The sequence below is a fragment of the Nycticebus coucang genome, chromosome 10 (assembly GCF_027406575.1).
Source record: "Nycticebus coucang isolate mNycCou1 chromosome 10, mNycCou1.pri, whole genome shotgun sequence".
Lineage (NCBI taxonomy): Eukaryota > Metazoa > Chordata > Mammalia > Primates > Lorisidae > Nycticebus > Nycticebus coucang.
In genome coordinates this window covers 106769561-106780359 of record NC_069789.1, presented here as the reverse complement: position 1 = coordinate 106780359, position 10799 = coordinate 106769561, and the positions used below count along the sequence as shown (strand labels likewise).

At 42.1% G+C, this 10799-nt stretch overlaps 1 non-coding gene across 1 annotated transcript; it reads right to left on the bottom strand.

Moving 5' to 3' along the window:
* Positions 1–10221: 10221 nt before the first annotated feature.
* LOC128598018 (small nucleolar RNA SNORA11) lies at positions 10222–10349 on the bottom strand. Its single transcript, XR_008383539.1, has one exon. It is a non-coding gene; the product is annotated as a small nucleolar RNA SNORA11 (small nucleolar RNA).
* Positions 10350–10799: the final 450 nt, after the last annotated feature.

The window sequence follows — 10799 nt, the reverse complement described above, 5'->3', positions numbered from 1 at the left end:
GGATGCGCATGCGCGATTGCCAGGACCCGGATGTGCGCATTCCCGGAGGCGTCTGGGGTCCTTCCTTTCCCTCCCACTTCCACCGGCGCGGTTTGACTCACAGCTGAGCGCTCGGAACCTCTCGCCCCTGACTTCTCGCTCACTCCCGGAAACCCACCCACCTTTCAAGGCCGCCCCGGCGTCCCCGGCGCGGTGTCCCGGACCCCTCGCCTGGGTCCTGCTGCCCTTCTTTCGACTTCTTTTCTTTTTTTTTTTTTTGAGACAGAATCTCACTTTGTTGCCCTTAGAGTGCGCTGACGTCATAGCTCAAGGCAGCGTCGAACTCGGGCTCAAAGCGATTCTCTTGCGTTAGCTTCCCTGGTAGCTAGGTTAACTGGTGCCTGCCACAATGCCCAGTTGTTTTTATTTAGGGACGGGGTCTGCCTCTTGCTCAGGCTGGTCTCCCAACTTCTAAGCTCAACCAGTCCATCCTCCTCAGCTTCCCAGAGTGCTAGGATTACAGGCGTGAGCCACTGCGACCGGCCACTTATTTTCTTACCTGATTCAATCCTATGGTTTTAATCCTATGGTATCATTATTTTGTGGTGGAGTCTTAATTTTATTTACTGTGTAATTTTCTAAAATATTTCTATGCCTTTTTTTATTTTGAGAATAATGGGTCAAAATTCAGATAAGTATTCATTATTCATTGACAATATAAATTAGCCAAACAGAAGTTACACATCTGTAGAATTAATAGGTGAAGTAAGGGTTTCACATAGATTAACCATACAAATCAATACATGAATTATGGAAAAATCAAGATATACGAATCAATAATAAGCAGATGGTAAATGTGATTTCAGCATCTGCACCTGGGTGTCTCCATTGCAGGAGCAGCTCTGAGCATCTTGTTCTCAACACATCAAACCTTGCAATTATTTGCTTTGCACCAAGTGGAAAATAAACTCCAAAAGGAAGGGGTGAGACAAAAAAAGGAAAAGACAGGAAAAAAAGATAAAGAAAATGTAATGTACGTAGAAAAGATAGCATTAAGGCTGGGCATGGTAGTTCACACCTATACTACTAGCTCTCTGGGAGGCTGAGATGGGTGGATTGCCTGAGCTCAAGAGTTCAAGCTTAGCCTGAGCCAGAGCCAGACCTCGTGTCTAAAAAAGTAGCCAGGTGGGGCTGCGCCTGTGGCTCAGTGAGTAGGGCGCCGGCCCCATATGCTGAGGGTGGCGGGTTCAAACCCAGCCCTGGCCAAACTGCAACAAAAAAATAGCCGGGCGTTGTGGCGGGCGCCTGTAGTCCCAGCTGTTCGGGAGGCTGAGGCAAGAGAATCGCTTAAGCCCAAGAGTTAGAGGTTGCTGTGAGCTGTGTGACGCCACGGCACTCTACCTGAGGGCGGTACAGTGAGACTCTGTCTCTACAAAAAAAAAGTAGCCAGGTGTAGGCTTCGCACAGGTAGCACAGTGGTTACAGCACTGGCCACATACACCGAGGCTGGCTGGTTGGAACCAGTCCAGGCCAGCTAAAAACAATGACAATTGCAACAAAAGATAGCTAGGCTGGGCAGCACCTGTGGCTCAGTGAGTAGAGTGCCAGGCCCATATACCATGGGTGGTGGGTTCAAACCCCACGCCGGCCAAACTGCAAACAAACAAACAAAAAAATAGCCGGCGTCATGAGCTGTGACACCACAGCACTCTACTGAGGCTGACAAAGTGAGACTCTGTCTCAGAAAAAAAAAAAATAGCCGGGCATTGTAGTCCCAGCTACTTGGGAGGCTGAGGCAAGAGAATTTAAGAATTGGAGGTTGCTGTGAGCTGTGACACCAGGGCACTCAGGGCGACTGATGAGACTCTGTCTCAAAAAAAGGAAAAGAAAAGAAATAATTTATTGCAGCTCAATTTACAATCACCAAGACGTGTTAAGTAACTCAGGTGCACATCAACCCATGAATGGATTGATAAACTGTGGTATGTATGTACCATGGAATACACCATGCAAAACGGAGACTTTACATCTTTTGTATTAACTCCTGGATGGAGTTGGAGAACATTTAGTATCTTAAGAATGGAAAAGCAAGTTGAAAGGGGGGGAGGGGCACTCGACCCGCAGAGATCTCACAGACCACCAAGGCTTGTACGAAAGGTTTTTATTGGCGAGGGAGGGATGCTGCAGAGCAGCACCAAGAAGGAGAGAAAAGGGGGGGGAGAGAGAGAGGGGAAAGAGAGAAGAGGAGAGGGGGAGAGAGGAGAGACCAAGAGAAAGAGAGAAGAGGAGGGGGGAGAGAGAGAGCACACATGCGAGAGAGAGAGAGAGAGAGAGAGAGAGAGAGAGAGAGAGAGAGAGAGAGAGAGAGAGAGAGAGAGAGAGAGAGAGAGAGAGAGCGCTCTATAGGTTAGGGGAAGTCTTAGAATGGTGACAGGATGGTAGAATAGCCAATAAGGAGTTACTGCTCTGGCTGGAAGAGGCGTTAGGGGCAGGCCTAAAGTTTGAAATTTCCAGTGGGTAGCTGTAACTTTAAGCGTGATACAGCTAATCTGGGTCTGTAGAAAGCAGGAGGGGCTTTTCTGGAGGAGGGCCTTTCTCTGGGGCAACTACCTAACACAAGTATTTAATGTACTCAATACTAACATGCAGGCAGTAATGAATATACCCACACAAGAGAAAAACTCAATTCAAGTTAGGGGAAGGGGAGAGGATGGAGGGGGGAGAGGAAAGGAGGGAAGAGGACTGGTGTCCTCTCACATAACAGGCACAATGTAAGAGTACACGGCAAACCTGCTTGATGAGGAGCACAACTACCACAGGGACTTTACCCCAAAAATGGAAAAAGTGTAACCTAATTATCTGTAACCTCATACTAATCATGTTACAGGAAAACAGCAAATTAAAACTGACAGACGCTTACACTAAAAATATAGAAGGAAGATTGAATTGCCAGTCAGAACTCAGGTACCTCAAGCCTTAAACTGCTGAGTTCTGGGGAACAGTTTTTTTCCAAACTATACCATTTTTTTCTTTAGCTCAATATCAGCTACATAGTTATGGCTACAGATGTTAGAAATCAAGGTATTGTTATTTTGCTTTTCGAGGTTCCTTTAGTTCAGTGTAAAGTTTGCTCTTTGGAGTAGTTCTGCAACTGCCTGCTGCTTTCTCAAGAAGGGTAAGATTTATTTCTCCTTCCTCAGCTGGAAATAAAAAATAAAATAAATAATAATGTTCTCAATTTTATATGTGTATACAAAATAATTACAATAACCAAAATATTCATATGAATACAAAAATAAACAAACAAATCCTGTTTACTGTAAGATTGGAATGTGGGACCCACCCAGAGGAGGCCAGGCAAAGGATGAGGCCTAGTTGATGGGGCAGACTACCACCAGCACTGGTAGTGAGGTGGGGACTCTTAAAGAATCTTCAGCAATTTTTTTTTTTTTTTGATACAGAGTCTTACTTTGTCACCCTTGGTAGAGTGCCATGGCATCATAGCTCATAGCAACCTCAAACTCTTGGGCTCAAGTGATCCTGTTGACTTCTAAGTAGCTGGGACTATAGGTGCCTGCCACAATGCCTGGCTATTTTTTTGAGACAAAATCTTGCTCTTGCTCACACTGGTCTTGAACTCGTGAGCACACGCAATCCACCAGCCTTGGCCTCCCAGAGTGACTAAGCCACTGTTCCCAGACCATTAATTTTTTTTTTTTTTAAGAGACAGAGTCTCACTTAGTCGCCCTCAGCAGAGTGCTGTGGCATCACAGCTCATAGCAACTTCCAGCTCTTGGGCTTAGGTGATTCTCTTGCCTCAGCCTCCTGAGTAGCTGGGACTACAGGCATCCGCCACAACGCCTGGCTATTTTTTTTTTTTTTTTTTTGCAGTTTGGCCGGGGTTGGGTTTGAACCTGTCCCCCTCGGTATATGGGGTCGGCACCCTACTCACTGAGCCACAGGCGCCACCCAAATTTTTTTAATTATATAAGGGAAAAGGGTCATGTTACAGTGGAGAAACCTGGAAGGTACCACCTTAACAATCACTTTTGTGCCAAAAGTGCATCATAACACTCTAATCATGAAAAACATCAGACAAACCCAAAGAGAAACCTTATACAAAACTGACCTCTATTCTGTAAAAGTGTCAAAGTCATGAAACACAAGGAGAGACTGAGGACCTGTCACAGATTGGAGTAGACTGAGGAGTTATGACAAATGAATGTGGGATTCTGGAACAAAAAAAGAACATTTGGGCTCAGCGCCTATAACTCAGTGGTTAGGGCTCCGGGCACATACACCAGAGCTAGTGGCTTCAAACCCAGCCCAGGCCTGTCAAACAACAACAACTACTACAACAACAACAACCAAAAAAAAAAAAAATAGCCAGGCATTGTGGCAAGCACCTGAAGTCCCAGTTACATGGGATGCTGAGCCAAGACAATCGCTTAAGCCCAGGAGTTTGAGGTTATGGTGAGCTATGATGCCACTGCAGTCTACTGAGGGCAAGATAGTGAGACTCTGTCTCAAAAAAGAAAAAAAAAAGGACATTTGGGGAAAAACTGGTAAAATTTAAATACAGTCTGTGGTTTATTCATTAGTATTAAACTAATGTTAATTTCCTAGTTGCCCAGTTCCATTAATACTAAACCAATATTTACTATCCTAAATATATGAGGGTTATGTAAAATGTTAACATTAGGAAAAGCTAGGTGAAAGGTGCATAGGAACTCTACTAAGTATTTTTGCAACTTTTCTTTCTTTTTTTTCTTTTTTTAGACAGAGCCTCAAGCTGTTGCCCCGGGTAGAGTGCCGTGGCATGACAGCTCACAGCAACCTCCAACTCCTGGGCTTAAGTGATTCTCTTGCCTCAGCCTCCCAAGTAGCTGGGACTACAGCCCACCACAATGCCCAGCTATTTTTTTGGTTGTAGTTGTCATTGTTGTTTGGCAGGCCTGGGCTGGATTCGAACCCACCAGCTCTGGTGTATGTGACTGGTGCCTTAGCCACTCGAGCTAAGTGCAACAAGCCAACTTTTCTGTAAAATTATAATTATTTCTAAAAAGCTCGGGATAGGCTGGGTGTGGTTGCTCACACCTATAATCCTAGCACTCAGGGAGACCAAGGCAGGTGGATCATGAGTTCAAGACCAGCCTGAGCCAGAGCAAGACCCAGTCTCTAAAAATAGCTGGGTGTTGTGGTGGGTGACTGTAGTCCCAGCTACTCTGGAGGTTGCAACAAGGGGATCACTTGAGCCCAAGTGTTTTAAGGTTGCTGTGAGCTATGATGCATGGCACTCTACCGAGGGCAACAAAGTGAGACTCTGTCTCTAAACAAAAAAATACAAACATACATAAATAACTCAGGATAAAAGCCCTGTTCCTATATTCATATGAAAATAAGTTCACCATATACTAAGAAAAATATTAAATATTGTTGTGATTCAGTTATTATATGAAGAGTATAGGAAAATAACTGAATTATGTTTTTGTTTGTTTTGGTTTTTTTTGAGACAGAGTCTTAAGCTGTCACCCTTGGTAGAGTGCTGTGACATCGCAGCTCACAGCAACCTCCAACTCCTGGGCTCAAGCGATTCTCCTGCCTCAGCCTCCCAAGTATCTGGGATTACAGGCACCTGCCACAATGCTGGGCTATTTTTTTGGTTGCAGCCATCATTGTTGTTTGGCAGGCCCAGGCTGGATTTGAACCTGCCAGCTCAGATGTATGTGGCTGGTGCCTTAGCCGCTTGAGCCACAGGTGCCGAGCCCTGAATTACGTTTTGACAGAGGAAAATCACAAATTAGTGAAGCCGAATTTGACCTTTTGTTGTTTATTTATTTATTTTATTTTTTATTTTTTTGAGACAGAGTCTCTCACTTTTTTACCCTTGGTAGAGTGATGTGACATCCTAGCTCACAGCAACCTCAAACTCCTGGGCTCAAGCAATTCTCTTGTATCAGTCTTCTAGTAGCAGGGACTACAAGCGCCTGCCACAATGCCTGGCTATTTTTAGAGAGGAGGTCTCACTCTGGCTCAGGCTGGTCTAGAACCTGTGAGCTCAGGCAATCTACCCACCTCGGCTTCCCAAATGCTGGGATGACAGGCATGAGCCACCGCAACTGGCCTTTGACCTTTCATTATCACCTATACTATCCTCTTTCATCCCTAGTGATTTTCTTTGCTCAGAACTTTGTATGATGATAACATAGCCTCTCCGTATTTCTTTTGATTAGTGTTTGCCATGTATAATTTTATATGCTTTTACATTTAACCTAAGCTATATTTAAGGTGGAATTCTTGTAGATAGCATACAGTTGGGTCTGGGTTTTATTGGTTTATCCAAATTGACAATTCCTATTTTTCAATTGGTATGTTTAGATCATTCACATTTAATGTCATTATTGATATAGTTGATTTAGGTGTACCATTTTAATATTTGCTTTCTATTTCTTGTATTTTTTTTGTTCCTGTTTCTCTTTTTCTGCCTTCTCATTTGAATATGTTTTTGCTTATCTATTTAAATTTTAGCTATATATCTTTGTATTTTTTGTTTGTTTTTTAGACAGTCTCACTCTGTCACCGTGGGGTTAAGTGCCATGGTATCATAGTTCACAGCAACCTCAAACTCTTGGGCTTGAGCAATCCTCTTGCCTCAGCCTCCCTTGTAGCTGGGATTACAGGCATGGGCCACAAGGCAGGGCAAGTTTTTCTATTTTTTTTTGTAGAGACAGAGTCTCACTTTATGGCCCTCGGTAGAGTGCCGTGGCCTCACACAGCTCACAGCAACCTCCAACTCCTGGGCTTAAGCGATTCTCTTGTCTTGGCCTCCCGAGTAGCTGGAACTACAGGCGCCCGCCACAACGCCCGCTATTAAGTTTTTCTATTTTTAGTAGAAGCAGGGTCTCCCTCTTGCTCAACCCGGTCTCAAACAACTGAACCCAAACAATCCACCTGCCTCAGGGTCCGTCTTACTGGGATCATAGGTGTCATCCACTGCATCTGACCTGTAACACTTTTTAATGATTGTGATTGCAATGGATTGAATGGACAGAATATTTGTGCTTCCCAAACACAATTCATATGTTTTTCGTTTGTTTGTTTTTCGGGGGAGTGGGGGTTTGAGACAGAGTCTCATTATGTTGCCCTCGGGAGAGTGCGGTGGCATCATGGCTCACAGCAAACACAAACTCTTGGGCTTAAGTGATTCTCTTGCCTCAGCCTTCCAAGTAGCTGGGACTACAGGTGCCCGCCACAACGCCCGGCTATTTTTGTTTATTATTATAGTTGTTATTTAGCAGGCCCAGGCTGGGCTCAAACCCACCAGCCCTAGTGTATGTGGCTGGCACTGTAATGACTGAGCTATGGATGCTGAGCCAACACAATTCATATGTTAAAGCCTAATCCCCAATATGAAGGTATTTGGAGGTAGGAGACTTTGAGAGGTGACTGCATCACGAGGATGGACACCTATGAGAATGGGATTATTGAGACCTCAGAGAAATCCTTCTCCCTTGCTCCACGTGAGGACACAGAAAGAAGGTATCATATATGAACCAGAATGTGCCAGTGCCTTGATCTTGTACTTCCTAGCCTATAGAATTGTGAGAAATAAATTTTTGTTGTTTTACAAGTAATCTAGTTTGCAGTATTTTTTGTTATAGCAGCCTGCATGGACAAAGACATACATTGTTTTTTCTCTAATGGTTGCTTTAGGGATTATGATATACATATCTAAGTTTTCAGTCTACTTATAGTTAAGATTTAACATATCCTGTAAAATTTAGAGGACTTACAGTTATATGTATATATATTACATCTATATACATTGAAAAATGAGCAGGCAATTTTATAATTTTTGCTTTCATCAATGCATATTTTAAAGAAGTTAAGAGAAAAATTATTATATTGATATTTACTTAGATAATTATTATTTCTGTTGCTGTATCTTCATTCCTGAAGTTCCAGGAATCCCTCTGGTATCATTTCCCTTCATCCTGCAGACTTTCCCTCAGCCTTTTTATAGAGCACGTATGCTGGTGATGAATTATCTTAGTTTTTCTTCATCTGAGAATCCCTTTCTTTCCTTCAGTCTTGAAAAGTATTTTTTTCTGGGTATAAACCTTTAATTTGAGTTTTTTCCTTTCAGAATTTTAAAAATATTTCATCTCTCTTCTATTTTCTATTGTATATAATGTAAAATCTACCAACACTTTGAATATTGTTCTCTGATAGGATATGTGTAATTTTTTGCTGATTGCTTTCTTTCCTTTTATTTCTTTCTTGTTGTTCTTGGCAATCTGATTATGATGTGTCTGGCTATGATTTTCTATTGAAAATCACTGAGCTTCTTGATTCTGTAATATTAATCTCTCTCTCTCTCTCTCTCTCTCTCTTTTTTTTGTAGAGACAGAGTCTCACTTTACCGCCTTCAGTAGAGTGCCCTGATGTCACAGAACTCACAGCAACCTCTAGCTCTTGGGCTTCCGTGATTCTCTTGGGCTTCCGTGATTCTCCTGCCTCCAAGCAGCTGGGACTACAGGTGCCTGCCACAATACCCGGCTATTTTTTGGTTGCAGTTCAGCCGGGGCTGGGTTTGAACCCGCCACCCTTGGTATATGGGGCCGGCGCCCTACTCACTAAGCCACAGGCGCCACCCAATATTCATCTCTTTTACTTGAGAAGGTTTTAGCCATTATTTTCTGCAAGTATTTTTCCTGTACCAATCTCTTTGTCCTTTCCTTGTGATGCTTTAATGGCTTGAGTTTTAGATTTTGTTTGTTTGTTTTTTGAGACAGAATCTCACTCTGTTGCTCTGGGGTTGAGTGCCTGGCATCATCATGGCTCACAACAATCTTAAACTCTTGGGCTCAAGTGATCATCCTGCCTCAGGCTCCTGAGTAGCTGGGACTACAGGTGTGCACCAAAATTCCCAGCTAGTTTTTCTGTTTTACTCTTTTGTTGTTGTTATTTTTTGCAGTTTTTGGCCAGGGCTGGGTTTGAACTCGCCACCTCCAGCATATGGGGCTGGCACCCTACTTTTATGAGCCACAGGTGCCGCCCTAATTTTTCTGTTATTAGTAGAGGCGTGGTGTTACTCTAGTTCAGGTTGGTCTCTAACTCCTGAACTCAAGCAGCCGCCCATCTCCACCTCCCAGAGTGCTGGGATTACAGGTGTGAGCCATTGTGCCTGGCAGAGTATCAGATGTTTTGATATTGTTCTATAGGTCTCTAAGGCTCTGTTCATTATTTTCAATGTTTTTTTCTGTCCTTCAGATTGTATAATTTCTATGGATTTAGCTTTAAGTCCACTGACTCTTTCCTCTGTTCTTATTCTGCCATTGAGACATCTAGTGAATTCTTAATTTCAGATACTGTATTTATCATGTGGTTCTTTTTTATACTTTGTTTTCCTTCATAGAATTCTATCTTCTCATTCATTTCAAGTTTGTTTACCTTTACATCAAGGAGCAGAGTTGTAATAGCTGTGTTAAAGTCTTTGGTAATTGCAACATTTGTTTCATCTTGGAGTTGGCATCAATCAAAAGTCTTTTTCCATAACAATAGTCATTGTTAAGATTTGCCTGGTTATTTTTATGCCAAATAACTTCAGATTGTCTTGAATATCTTACGTATTATGTTGTGAGATTTTAGAGTCTGTTAAAATTAGCTTGAAAATGCTGGATTTCTTGTTTTATCAGGCAATAAACCCAGTTAGATTTAGATCAAAGATTGGTAACATATTACCTTCTAGGTCTTCAACTGCAGCCTTTTGACTGAATCCAAACTTTATAGAACAAGTTCTTTTATTTTTACTAATACATCTTTGTCTTTTATATTTTCATTTTATTTTTAAGATTAATGTATTTAAGATACCAAAGAATAAAATAAATTTCAATGAAATAATCCTCTCAGATTGACTGGCACAATCAATACTTTAGGGCTGAATTGACAGAGGCTATGCCCCTGATTTAGTTCTAACTTCTGCCTCCTGACTGACACCACTACTGCAAAAGACTAATGGGAGACAGTTTATGGGGATCAAGTACCTGAGTTTGTTTTCAGCTTTTAACAATTGTCCACTGTGTTCCTGTTTCAAGTGGAATTTTTAAAGAACTTAAAAATATTTTTCCAATAATTTATTAGACAATTTTTCAATTTTATTTTAATATGCAGTTGAAAGAATTATACAGTAATCAGCCATACACCCACCACATATATTTCATTATTTTTTTCTTCTTCTTCACATGTAGAGAATTTGTTCCTAGGGAGGCCACAAGTTTTGTGCCTGTCATCACAATGACCCCAGATTCCTGTTGAGAGTGTCTAAATAGAGGAGCCATTCTTCAGGCCCCCTCCTCTGAGTACACCCCTAGAAGTAGAATTTTTCAATAGTTGCACAGCTCAACAGCATTTTTTTTTTTTTTGAGACAGAGTCACACTTTGTCACCCTTGGTGTAGTGCCATGGCGTCACAGCTCACAGCAACCTCCAACTCCTGGGCTTAGGTGATTCTCCTGCCTCAGCCTCTCATCAACAGCATTTTTTAATTCTGTCTGCTTAACATTTCATCATGTCAAAGTAGACCAAGGGAATGATGATGGAAGAAAACAGATTTTTGAATGAGGTTTGAGAATTGCAATATTGTCCTATTTCTGCTAAAGAGGATTTTCTTGCTTTGTCATACTGCATTATCAACATTAAAGAAATTCAATGCTCATCACCATTATAACACTTGTAAAGACAACAAATACATATTTTAAATCAGAGGGAAAGACATGAAAAGTGTTATTACAGAAATTAGTGGCTCATGCCTGTAATCAA